This window comes from Cavia porcellus, unplaced genomic scaffold (genome assembly GCF_034190915.1).
Source record: "Cavia porcellus strain 051 isolate PalLab524CR breed Dunkin Hartley unplaced genomic scaffold, mCavPor4.1 scaffold_20, whole genome shotgun sequence".
Taxonomy (NCBI): domain Eukaryota; kingdom Metazoa; phylum Chordata; class Mammalia; order Rodentia; family Caviidae; genus Cavia; species Cavia porcellus.
In genome coordinates, this window is record NW_026947503.1 from 66,346,691 (window position 1) to 66,358,805 (window position 12,115).

A 12,115-nucleotide genomic window follows, 5' to 3' on the forward strand; every position below is an offset into this window, starting at 1 on the left:
GCCAATTTTTCCAACACCATTTATTAAAGAGGCTATCCTTCTTCCAGTGAACATGATTAGCACCTTTGTCAAATATCAGGTGGCTGAGTGTCTTTGTAGTTGTGTTTGCATCTTCTAATCTGTTCCATTGATCCTCAGGCCTATTTCTTTGCCAGTACCATGCTGATTTTATCACTGTGGCTTTGTAGTATAGTTTCAAGTCAGGAACTGAGATGCCTCCTGCCTCGCCTCTATTGCTCAGAATTGCTTTTGCTACTTTAGGTTTCTTCTGTTTCCAAATGAATTTTAGGAGTGTTTTCTCTAGATGTGTAAGGTATGTTAATGATATTTTGATTGGGATTGTGTTGAATCTGTATAACAGTTTTGGGAGTATGGCCATTTTCACAATGTTGGTTCTTTCTAGCCAAGAGCAAAGAATATCTTTCCATTTTCTAATATCCTCTTCAATCTCCTTTTTAAGCGTAGCATAATTTTCAGCATATAGGTTTTTTATATTCTTAGGTTGATTCCTAACTATTTCATTTTTTTTAGATGCTATTGTGAAGGGTGATATTTCCATAATTTCTCTCTCAGTGAGTTTTTGTTTGTGTACAGGAGTGCTATTGATTTTTGAGTGTTCACTTTGTATCCAGCTACATTGCTGAATTTTATTACCTCTAGTAGTCTTTTAGTGGAGTTTTTTGGATCCTCTATATAGAGTATCATTCATCTACAAATAGTGATAATTTAGCTTCTTCCTTTCCTATCTTTATCCTTTTTCTTTCTCTCTCTTGTCTGATTGCCCTGGATGGTATTTCCAGAACTATATTGAATAGGAGTGGTGACAGTGGGCATCCTTGTCTTGTTCCTGATTTTAATGTGAAAGCTTTCAGTTTTTGTCCATTTAGTATAACATTGGCTGTTGGTTTGTCATAGAGGGCCTTTATGAGATTGAGGTAGACACCATGTATTCTGAGTTTCTGAAGGGTTTTTATCATGAACATGTGTTGGACTTTATCAAAAGCTTTTTCTGCATCTACTGAGATGATCATGTGGTTTTTGTTTTTGGCCCTGTTGATGAGGTGTATTACATTTATTGATTTGCATATGTTAAACCATCCCTGCATTCCTGCAATGAATCCCACTTGGTCATGATATATAATCTTGATGATTTGCTGCATTGTATTTGCCAGTATTTTATTGAGAACCTTTGCATCAATGTTCATTAGTGAGATAGGCCTATAGTTCTCCTTTTTTGGTTGGGTCTTTCTCTGGTTTTGGTATGAGAGTAACACTTCCCTCCAGGAATGTTTTAGGGTGGATTGCTTCCTTTTCAATTTCACTGAAGAGGTTAAGAAGTATTGGCATCAAATCTTCTCTAAATTTCTTGTAGAATTCGACCATGAATCCATCAGGACTGGGGCTTTTCTTTGTTGGTAAGTTTTTAATTATGTTTTCAATGCCAATAGTTGATACTGGGTTATTCAATATTGCTATATCTTCTTGGTTGAACTTTGGTAGTTCATATGTTTCTAGAAATCTGTCCATTTCCTCTGTGCTTTCCACTCTATGTGAGTAGAAAAGTTCAAAGAAGGTATTTATGATCTTTTGAATTTCCATGAGATCTGTGGTAATTTCCCCCTTTTCAGGCCTTATTGCATGAATTTGGGCTTTTTCTTTATAAGGTTAGCTAGAGGTTTGTCAATTTGCTTATTCTCTCAAAAAACCAGTTTTTTGAATCATTAATTCTTTGTATTATTTTTTTAGTTTCAATTGCATTGATTTCTGCTCTAATCTTTACAGTTTCCTCTCTTTTATGAACTTTGGATTTAACTTGCTGGGTTTTTTTCTAGCAGCTTGAGATGAAGCATTACGTTGTTTATTTGTGCTCATTCTGTTTTCTTGATATGACAATTTATTGCTATATATTTCCCTCTTAAAACTGCTTTCATTGCATCCCACAGATTACAGTATGTTGTTTCTGCATTATCATTGAATTGTAGGTATTGCTTCATTTCTTCTTTAGTTTTATCATCTGTAGCCCACTGTTTGTTCAGAAGGTTGTTATTTAATTTCCATGTATTTATGCAGGTTTTGCAATTTCCTTTGCCATTAATTTCCAATTTCAGTGCACTATGTTCAGATATTACACATGGGGTAATTTCAATATCTTTGCATTTACATAAGAATGTTTTATGGGATAATATATGGTCTGTTTTGGAAAATGTCCCATGCACAGTTGAGAAGAATGTGTATTCTGATATGGTTGGGTGGAATACTCTGTAGACATTTACTAAGTCCAATTGCTTGCAGGTATGATTCAGTTCTATTATTTCTTTGCCAACTTTTGTCTAGTTGATCTATCTCTTTGTGATAATGGGCTTGTTAAGGTCCCCTGTTATAATTGTGTTCTTGTGTGTTTGGTTTTTCATGTCCATTGGTATCTCTTATATAGTTGGATGCTCCTGTATTTGGTGCATATATAATTGTTAGTTCTTCCTGAATTTTTCCACTAACGAGTATGTAGTGACCTTCTTTATCTCTTTTAGGTTTAAAGTTCACACTGTCTGCAAATAAAATGGTTTCCCCTGCTTTTTTCTGGGTTCCTGTTGCACGGAATACTGTTTTCCATCCTTTACTTTTAATCTATGAGTTTCCTTTTGGGTCAGATGTGTTTCTTGTATACAGCATACTGTGGGATCATGTTTCTTGATCTATTCTGTCAACCTGTTTCTTTTGATAGCTGCATTGAGGTCATTTACATTTATGGATCTCACTGATATGTACTGGCTTGACTTTGCCATGTTATGTTCCAGTTGTTTGCTTTCTGTTTTTCCACATTGTTTAATTGCTTGTCCTACCTGGTGATTTCTTTCTGTTGTTGTTCTGGGGATTGTGGTCATTTTTATCTCTATCTAGTATGTCTTTCAACACTTTCTAGGGTTGGTTTTGTGGACATGAATTTCTTCAGTTGTTCTTTGTCATGGAAGTATCTTGTTTCTCCATTAAATTTCAATGAAATTTTCCTGGGTACATCAGTCTGAGTTGAAAGTTGTTTTCTTTTAGGACTTGAAATACCTCACTCCAAGCTCATCTTGACTTGAGGTTTGTGCTGAAAAGTCTGCTGTGATTCTAGTGGGCTTTCCTTGATAGGTAAGTTGTGTCTTTTTTCTAACAGCTTTTAGTATTCTGTTTTTATGCTGCATGTCTGGGATCTTAACTTTTATGTCTGTGTGTAGACTTATGTTGATTGTGACTATTTGGTGTTCTATATGCCTCACTTATGTGCATATCAGATTTTTCCCCATGTTTGGGAAGTTTTCTGCTATTACTTCTGTGAATATTTTAGTTATGTCATTTTCATTGACTCCTGCATCTTCACTAATGCCTATCCGTCTTATATTGTTACTCTTGCATTCTTCTGAAGCTGCTGGATTGTCATTTCATGCTGCTTTGTTATTTCTAAAAGTTCTATCCTTTCATGATTGCTAATTGCAATCCTGTTCTCAAGGTCCGAAATTCTATCCTCAGCTTCATTTAAACAGTTTTGCCAGCTTTCAATAGAATTTTTTGTTTCTTGGATGTCTCTTGGCATCCAAGAGTTTGGATGAGTTTGTTTCTTAAATTCTGCTTGTTTTCTATATTGTTCATTCAAGGTTTCAATCAGTTTTCCATGCTGCTATGTTTTTTTTTTTTTAAATTTCTTCTCTAGCTGCACTGAGCAACTCCTTTACCACGGTTGTTATTTCTGTTTTTACATGAGAGATTACTTCTAATTTGATTTCCTCTATAGCCTCATAGAGTTGTGTTTTTTTTGGTTTTTTTTGTTTTGTTTTGTTTTGTTTTGTTTTATTTCACTTGATATCTTTTCGGAGATTTCTGGTGTGTTACTTTTGAAGTCCTCTATTTCAGTGTCCCTTGTACTTGCTCCTGGCAGACTAGATGTTTAAGATTGCATTTTGCTTTTTCATTTTGCCATTTTCCCCTTTTGGGTTAATATTTGGTCCTTCAATCCCACTAGTGTCAACAGTTGGTAGTGTGTATCTAGGGATCCTACTGTGAGGTTGATATTTGTCCAATTGCTGGGCCCCACAATGAAGAGGTGGGCCAGTCACCTGAATTCCCCCTGCAGGGCCTAGGGATATTGATGGATCAGTCCCTAGTTCCTGCTGTTATTATGTCTTCAGGTTGTTCAGAGTCACCATATCTCCCTGTTTATAGCATTTGTCTCAGCTGGGACCGTACTGTGTCTCTGGGTGGCCCACAGGCCCCCTTAATTTTCTCCAGGTTGGGGGAGGCCTTGTTGGCACTCTCCTCAATCTACCTGATATTCTCTGTGTGGAGGAATGACTCACCCACCCACTTGCCAAGCTCATCTAAGGCCTACTTCTGGATGGGGCTTCTCTGTTGCTCCTGTTTACCCACTGAAGGTGGCAAACTCTATTCCTATTTTAGGGGCAAACTCACCTCACAGATGGAAGCCTGCTGAGTTCTTCTTGCTGAGTCTCGCCTCCATAGTCCATGGTTAATCCACTGCAGTCCAAGGTTCTTGGGGGGCAGGGGAGTATTTTCCCTCTTTTGACCTTTTTTTCTCTTTTAATTGTATTCTCTTCCTTTTTATATTTCCTATACTTTGCTCTCTTTTCTTTTTTAAGTATTTTTCTTGTTTCTTTCTCTCTTTTTCTTTCTCTCTTTTTCTTTTTTTTTTTTTTTTTTTTTTTTTTTTTTTTTTTTTTTTTGGTACTGGGTTCTTTCTGTCAGCTGTTCTTTCACACAATTTTCTGTTTACTCCTGAGTAGGACTAACCCACATCTCACTTTTCTATCTTCCTTCAAATTTTACTCTTTTTATTCTCTAATTTCCTATCCCTCATCAGAACTAGAAGACAGCACTGTTGTCAGTGTGACTACTAAATGTGAGATATGAACACGAGAACATGAAAAATGAATTCAGCAGCTACGTGATATAAGAAAGACTAATTGGAATTAGTGAAAAATCAGAAGACAGCACAAATGGCAAAAGAAAACCTGTTTACCAAGATAATAGCAGAAAACTTTCCAAGTAAGGGAAAAGACTTTAATATACAGGTAAGTGTGGCTTATAGAACCCAAAGAGCCACAATGAGAAAAGAACTTCTCCATGATATATCATAGTCAAAACCCTGGAATCCAACAGAAGAACAAAATCTTAAAAGTGGTTCCAGAAAATCAGTGAGTCACATATAAAGTTAGAACCATTAGAATTATAGCAGACTTCTCAGCATAAACCTTAAAAGCCAGGAGAGCTTGGAGTGCAGTGTTTCATCCTAAAAGAAAACAATTTCCAAGGCTGACATATGCTGCAAAACTATCTTTCAGAGTTGATGGAGAAATGAGACATATCCATGATAAAAAGCACCTAAGGAAATTCATTATTTCACAAGATTTTCAAGGATTTCCCAGAAAGAGAAAATAATGCTGACAATGACAAAAGGTCGGATAGGATGAACACACCACATAGGGTGAAGAGTTAAGTAAAGGGAAAGACAGGGAAACAGCAAGAGAAACATAAGACAAGGCAGGAATGTCAATATCTATCAGCAACAACTCACAGTGTGAATGGTCTCAATTCCCAGTCAAAAGATTCTGTAAGAACGGAGTCGGAAACGCGACGGACAGGGAGGAAGGCTGACTGGTGGCGAGGTGAGCGAGGAACTGACTCCCTACCGCAGTCTGACTCCAGCGGAGGATTTTCTGGGCGCGGGCAGTCCTGTAAGAGCAGGGCGCGGTGGCAACTGCAGCCGCACGTTTCCCTCTCGGACGGGATTGGTGAAAGGTGCCTGGCCGGATGGACGCTGCTGGCGGACTCCCTAGGCTGGCCTAACCCAGATCCCAGAGCCTGACGGTGGCCCGGAGGAGCGACTGACTCCCGCGTAGGCTGCCTCCTCCGCAACTCCCTGGGGCGCAGCGGTGAGCGGGAACAACTAACCAGCGCAATTTGATCAAGCTGTGGCTGACAGGCAGGGAAGCCGGGCCTCCTGTGTAAGATTACATTTTATAAGGAACAGAAAATATGGGGAAGGGAAGCAACAAAAAAGGCTCCTCGACCCCCAATCCTGAGAATCAGGCAATAGTGGACACTGCACCAATAGACATTAAGCGCCATTTAGAGAGCCTCATAGACCAATTCAGGAATGAAGTTATCAATGACCTGAAGCTAGAAGTATGCAGAATAGTTAGAGAAATGCTAAGCACCACCCAAGAAAAAGCAGATGGTGGAATGGAAGAACAGAAAAAGAGGGGAGAATTGCTTGATGGAGAAAACAGAGAAAGCATTGAGTATGTGAAGCAGGTGCAAAGGGACTATCAAGAAATCAAGAAGTCTACCCAAGACTGGCATAACAGCTTGAAAGAAACTAAGGACAGACTATCTGAATTGGAGGGCAGACTTGAAACATGGGAGAATGAAATGAAAAACTTCTTAAAAATAATAAAGAAACACACAGCAATAATACAAAGACAAGAAGATGATAAGAGGAGCCATAACTTAAGGATTAAGAACATAAAAGAAGAAGTAGGGACACAAACAAGTGAACTACAAAAGCTACTCACAGAAATAATCCAGGAGAATTTTCCTAATTTAGCAAAAGGTAAAGATACTCAAATGTATGAGGCATACAGGACCCCAGCTACCTACAACCCTAACAGAGAAACACCCAGGCATATAATAATAAAAATTCCAGAAATTCAATACAAGAACAGAATATTAAAAGCTGTAAGAGACAAGAAACAGATCACTTACAAGGGAAGACCCATCAGAATTACAGCAGATTTCTCTTCACAAGCCATCAAATCACGAAGAGCATGGGGAGAAATAATTCAAGCTTTGAAAGATAATAATCTACAGCCAAGATTGAGATATCCTGCACAACTGTCCCTGGAAATTGATGGAAAAACAAGGTGCTTCCAAGATAAAGAGGAACTGGGGGAATTTGCAACCACCAATTCAACCCTACAGAAAGTATTGCAGGATATTCTAAAAAAAGAAAAATACAAAGAACCCAGAAATAGGGGCGGGGAGGCCACAATGAATGGAGCAGAGAACAAAATGAAGAAGACAAACTGACAGCTACTGACAGAAAAAGAGCTCAACAGAAATGAGACAGAGAAGATTGGATGATAGGAACAGCTTTTTTTGGAGAAAATGACATCTTAATAGGTAATGCTGATTTAGTACCATCTTGTTTTGAAGTCTCATCTAGCTTTTGTTCTTCTGTCTCCAATGGTCTAAACAGGTTGTATCTTATTGGATTTTGCTATGTACGATAGTATAAGAAAAAACCTTTTAAAGACAAGGAGATTATACAGAGACCATTGTTCATTTTCTGTTAGTCGATTCTAAATACTCTATAATGCTGTCATTCTCTTAAATGGATTTACATTGTTTTGATATACTTAATGCTACAGTATTTGAAGTTGTACTCAAGGACTTCAGGGAGGGAATCAATATGGTAACTATTTTTGGGTCAGGATTAGCTGGTGGTGAAACACTATTCTGCTTAAATGGTTATGTTTTGATCTGCCCTGTTTCGCTGTTATGCCCTCTTTTTTCTCAATCTCCACTCCATTATTTACTTTTTTATTTTTATCCATTTAATTAAAGGGAAAAATATAGCAGGATATAATATAGTAACCCACTTTGACTTTCTATTATCTCGATTTGAAGCCCTGTATTACTCTCACCATCTTGTTTTTGACTGAGGTTCCTATATTCTGTTTTGCTGGATAGTATCAGGTTCGAAAGTTTAGGCATCAGCTGAGAAGATAATGAGATTCATTATAACGCCCATTCTCGTTGACTTTTATCTACTTTTGAAGACCTACAATATCTCCAATGTTTTGGTTTTGTCGGTTTTATTCTTTACGGTTTTGTTCAATTGTATTACAACTAATGATATAGGCAATTCTATTAGAAATAGCGGGAGGCATTATGGTAACCATTGTTGATCACCTTGTATTATGTTTTTATATTATCTATTATGTCCACCCTTTTGACTTGACCGATTCTGTTCTGTTATGTCACATTTGGTTTTACTCTCTTCCAAAAAAGCAACAAGAACCGTGGGAGCAATGAAACCCAAAATGTGTAATAGTCACTGTACAAAAGAGAGGAAAAGAAAGTGCTCTAAACTATATAACTGCATGTATATTTCAATGTATAAGATAGAAACTGATATCACAGAGTTTTATTGGATCATTGAACAGAACTGTTTGCAGTATCATTGTTGGAATGTCCACTCTACAAGCTTTAATTTTGTGACTTGAACAATTATTTCTAAGATGGCAATATGTAATCCATTAACTAGTGATTTCCTACTGCGCATTTTTTTATTCTGTAAATCTGTATAACTTGTACCCCTTCACTGTTTTTTTTTCTTTCTTTTCTTTTCTCCTTAAATAAAAATTTAAAAAAAAAAAAAAGATTCCGTAAGGCAGAATAGACCAAGAAAAACATTCAGTTATGCTGAATGAAAGAAACATAATTTAACCCAAAAAGAAGCACATATCGACTAAAAATCAAAGAATGTAAAACAGTATTCCATGTAATAAGAATGTGGAAAAAAGCAGGTATAGCTGTCTCATATTCAGACAAAGTGAACTTGAAGCCAAAACTCATCAAGAGGCAAAGAAGGTTACTATTTATTGGTTAAGGAAGAGATAACCATTATTAACAGAAATAGATAACAATTATTAACATATACGCAGAATAATGGCACACTGAACTTAATAAAACAAGTAAAAGCTGTAATGGATGCTTGTAATCCCACTTAGGAGGCTGAGGCAGGAGGACTGCTGTGGGTTTGAGGCCAGGCTGAACTTCATAAGTGGGTTCAAGACCAGCCTGAACAGCATAGCAAGGTCCTTTCTCAGCTTACCCCCCACCAAACAAATAAATGAAACAAGTAATACTGGACATAAAAGATCAGATAAACATAAACATAATTATAGTGGGAGACCTCAAAACCTCACTATCACAAAGAGATCAACTAGTCAAAAAATCAACAAACAAATATGAGTTGAACAAAAGTTTTTAAACAAATGGGCTTAACAGATATCCACAGAGTGTTCCACCCAATGAAAATAAAGTATACATTCTTCACAGCAGCACATGGAACTTTCTCCAGAATAGACCACATCATAGCCAATAAAGCAACCTTAAGTATATGTAAAGGAATTTAAATTATACCATGCATATTTATCAGATCATAGTACAATGAAGCTAGAAATTAACGACAAAAGAAAACACAAATTATGCCACGGCATGGAAACCAAACAATATTCACTTAAACATTGGATTACAGAAGAAATCAAGGAAGAAATTAAAAGTTTCTAGAACTAAACAATAATGCTAGTGCAACAAACCAGAATTTCTGGGACACAAGGAAAGCAGTCCTAGGAGGGAAGTTCATAGTTATGAATGTCCATATCACAAAAACAGCACGCCCAGATAAATAACCTAACAATGGAGGTCCTAGAAAAAAAGAACAAACAATTCAAACCCAAACCTAGTACAAGAAAGGAAATTATGATGATCAAGGCAGAAAAAACAAACAAACAACAATATCAAAGTTGGCTCTTCAAAAGAATAAATGAAACAGAGAAACCCTTAGCTAATCTAACCAAAAGAAGAGGAAAAAAAAACCAAAATCAATCTAATTGGAAATGAAAAAGGAGAAATTATAATGAATACTACCAAAATAAAAAAGGTTATAACAACTACTTTGCAAATCTGTACACAAATAAATTGGAGAATACAGAAGAAATGGATAGATTCGTAGATTACATAAGAATTACCAAAACTGAACCATGAAGATTTAAAAACTCCAAATAATCCAGTAAGAGGCAATGAAATTGAAGCAACAAAAAATAAACAACTAAACAGAACCCTGCCAATTCAGAAAAACCCAGATCCAGATGAATTCTCTACTGAACTCTACAAAAATGTCAAGGAAGATTTAACACCAATACCTTGATGCTCCCTAATGATGTTGAAAGGGAGTACTCCCAAAGACATTTGTGGGAGCTACCATTACCCTGATTCCAAAACTAGACAAATGAATGGATTATATCTCATAAACAGAAGCAAGGACAAAAATCACATCATCATCTTGGCATAACAGGCAATAAAGAAAGCCTTGTCAAAAAGCCTTTGACAAAAATTCAATATCCTTTCATTATAAAAAAACATTGAAAACACTAGGTATAAAAGGGCCTTCTCTCAGTCTGATTAAAGCCATTTATGACAAACTGATTGCCAACATCACTTGAAATGTTACAAACTGAAAGCATTGCCTCTAAAATAAAAAACAAGACAAGGATGTCTACTATCACCATTAACACAGTACTTGAAATACTAGCCAGAGCAATCATGCAAGAAAAATAAATGAAAAGGATATTGTATGAAAGGAAGAGCCCAAGATACCAATGTTTGCAGATGGCATTAGCCTCTACATGGAAGACCCAAGAGACTCCTAGAATTAATAACCAAATTTAGTAATGTAGCAGGATACAAAACCAACACACAAAAATCAATAGCACTCCTTTATAGCAATAATGAATCCACTGAGAAGGAAAATATCCATGATAGCACCAAGAAAAATTAAATACTTAGGAATTAACCTAACTAAGGAAATAAAAGACCTCTACAGTGCTCTGAAAAAGGAAATCGGAGAGTACATCAGAAAAATGGAAATATATCCCTGGTCCCTGGATAGGCAGAACCAATATAGTCAAAATGGTTATGCTTCCAAAACTGATACACATATTTAATGCAATCCCAATCAAAATAGCATCAAACATTGGATTACAGGAGAAATCAAAGATTTCCTCAAAGAACTAAAGAACACAAATCTAAAATTCATTCAAGGGAACCAGAAGAAACTCAGAATAGTAAAAGCAATCATGGGTAACAAGAGTATAGAAGGGGGAATTACAATCCCGGGCTTGAAGTTATATTACAAAGCTACAGTGGTTAAAAAAATAAAAACAAAGCCAGGCATGATGACACGTGCTTGGAATCCTAGCACTTGGGAGGCTGAAGCAGGAGGATCGTTGCAAATTTAGGATCAGCCTGGGCTACAAAGTGAGCTCATGTCAGCCTGAACTACACAGTGAAACCCTCTCTCAAAGAGACAAAAAAATTAAAAATTAAAAACAAAACCCCCCAGAAGACAGCATAGTACTGGCACAGAAACAGACACAGGATCAATGGACCAGAACAGAGGACACAGAAACAATTCCAAGCACACTCAAGCTATTTGATCTTTGACAAAAGAGATCAAAAACATGTCCTGGAAGAAAGCTGGTCTCTTTAATAAACAGTGCCAGGAAAATTAGCTATCCACATGCAGAAAATTGAATCTAGATCCATGGCTCTCATCATTCACTAAAGCCAAAGTGGATTAAGGATACAGCACAGGAGGTGGTCTGACCACAGTGAAGAGGGGCGACTTGCCTCTGAGAATAGGCCAGGGGGAGCAGGGAGGCCCTGGCTGGAAAGTGCTCAGGTCTCCTGCAGAGGCTGGCCGCCTGCTGAGGGACAGGTGGCCCTTAGACACCCACAGGGAAGGTGACAAGTTGGCTCCTGGTGTCCCGCACAGGCCCTGAGGTTAGACCTCTGACTCCAGGACTGTTAAGAGCGCATCTGTGATGTTTGCAGCAGCTTGTGTGGTAATCTGTTACCAATACAGCTTTAGGAAGATAGTGCCACCAGTTTACAACCCCAGAAGCACACTGTCTGGCTCAGTCCTTCGACTTGTCTTCGAAGCCTATTAAGAAGCCTGTGTCACCATAAGACGGTTTCTTTCATGATGCTCAGAGAGAGGCTTCTGGTAAAAGAAAACAGTGACCCTGAGGCTCCGGGTTCCCGAAGGACCTGCCACAGAACTGAATGCCTTGGCATCTCCCCAAGGCCTTAGGCAACCACCACTTGATCTGCCAGGGCCTGTGAAAGGGCTTCATGTCATGTTAAAAATAATTTTTTTTTCCTTATTACCAAAATGAAACACATGAAAACACATCAGAAAATCCAAAGAAGCAAGAAGGGGAAACACCACCAACAATAGACAACACTGCATCTCAGTCTTGACGCCACAGAG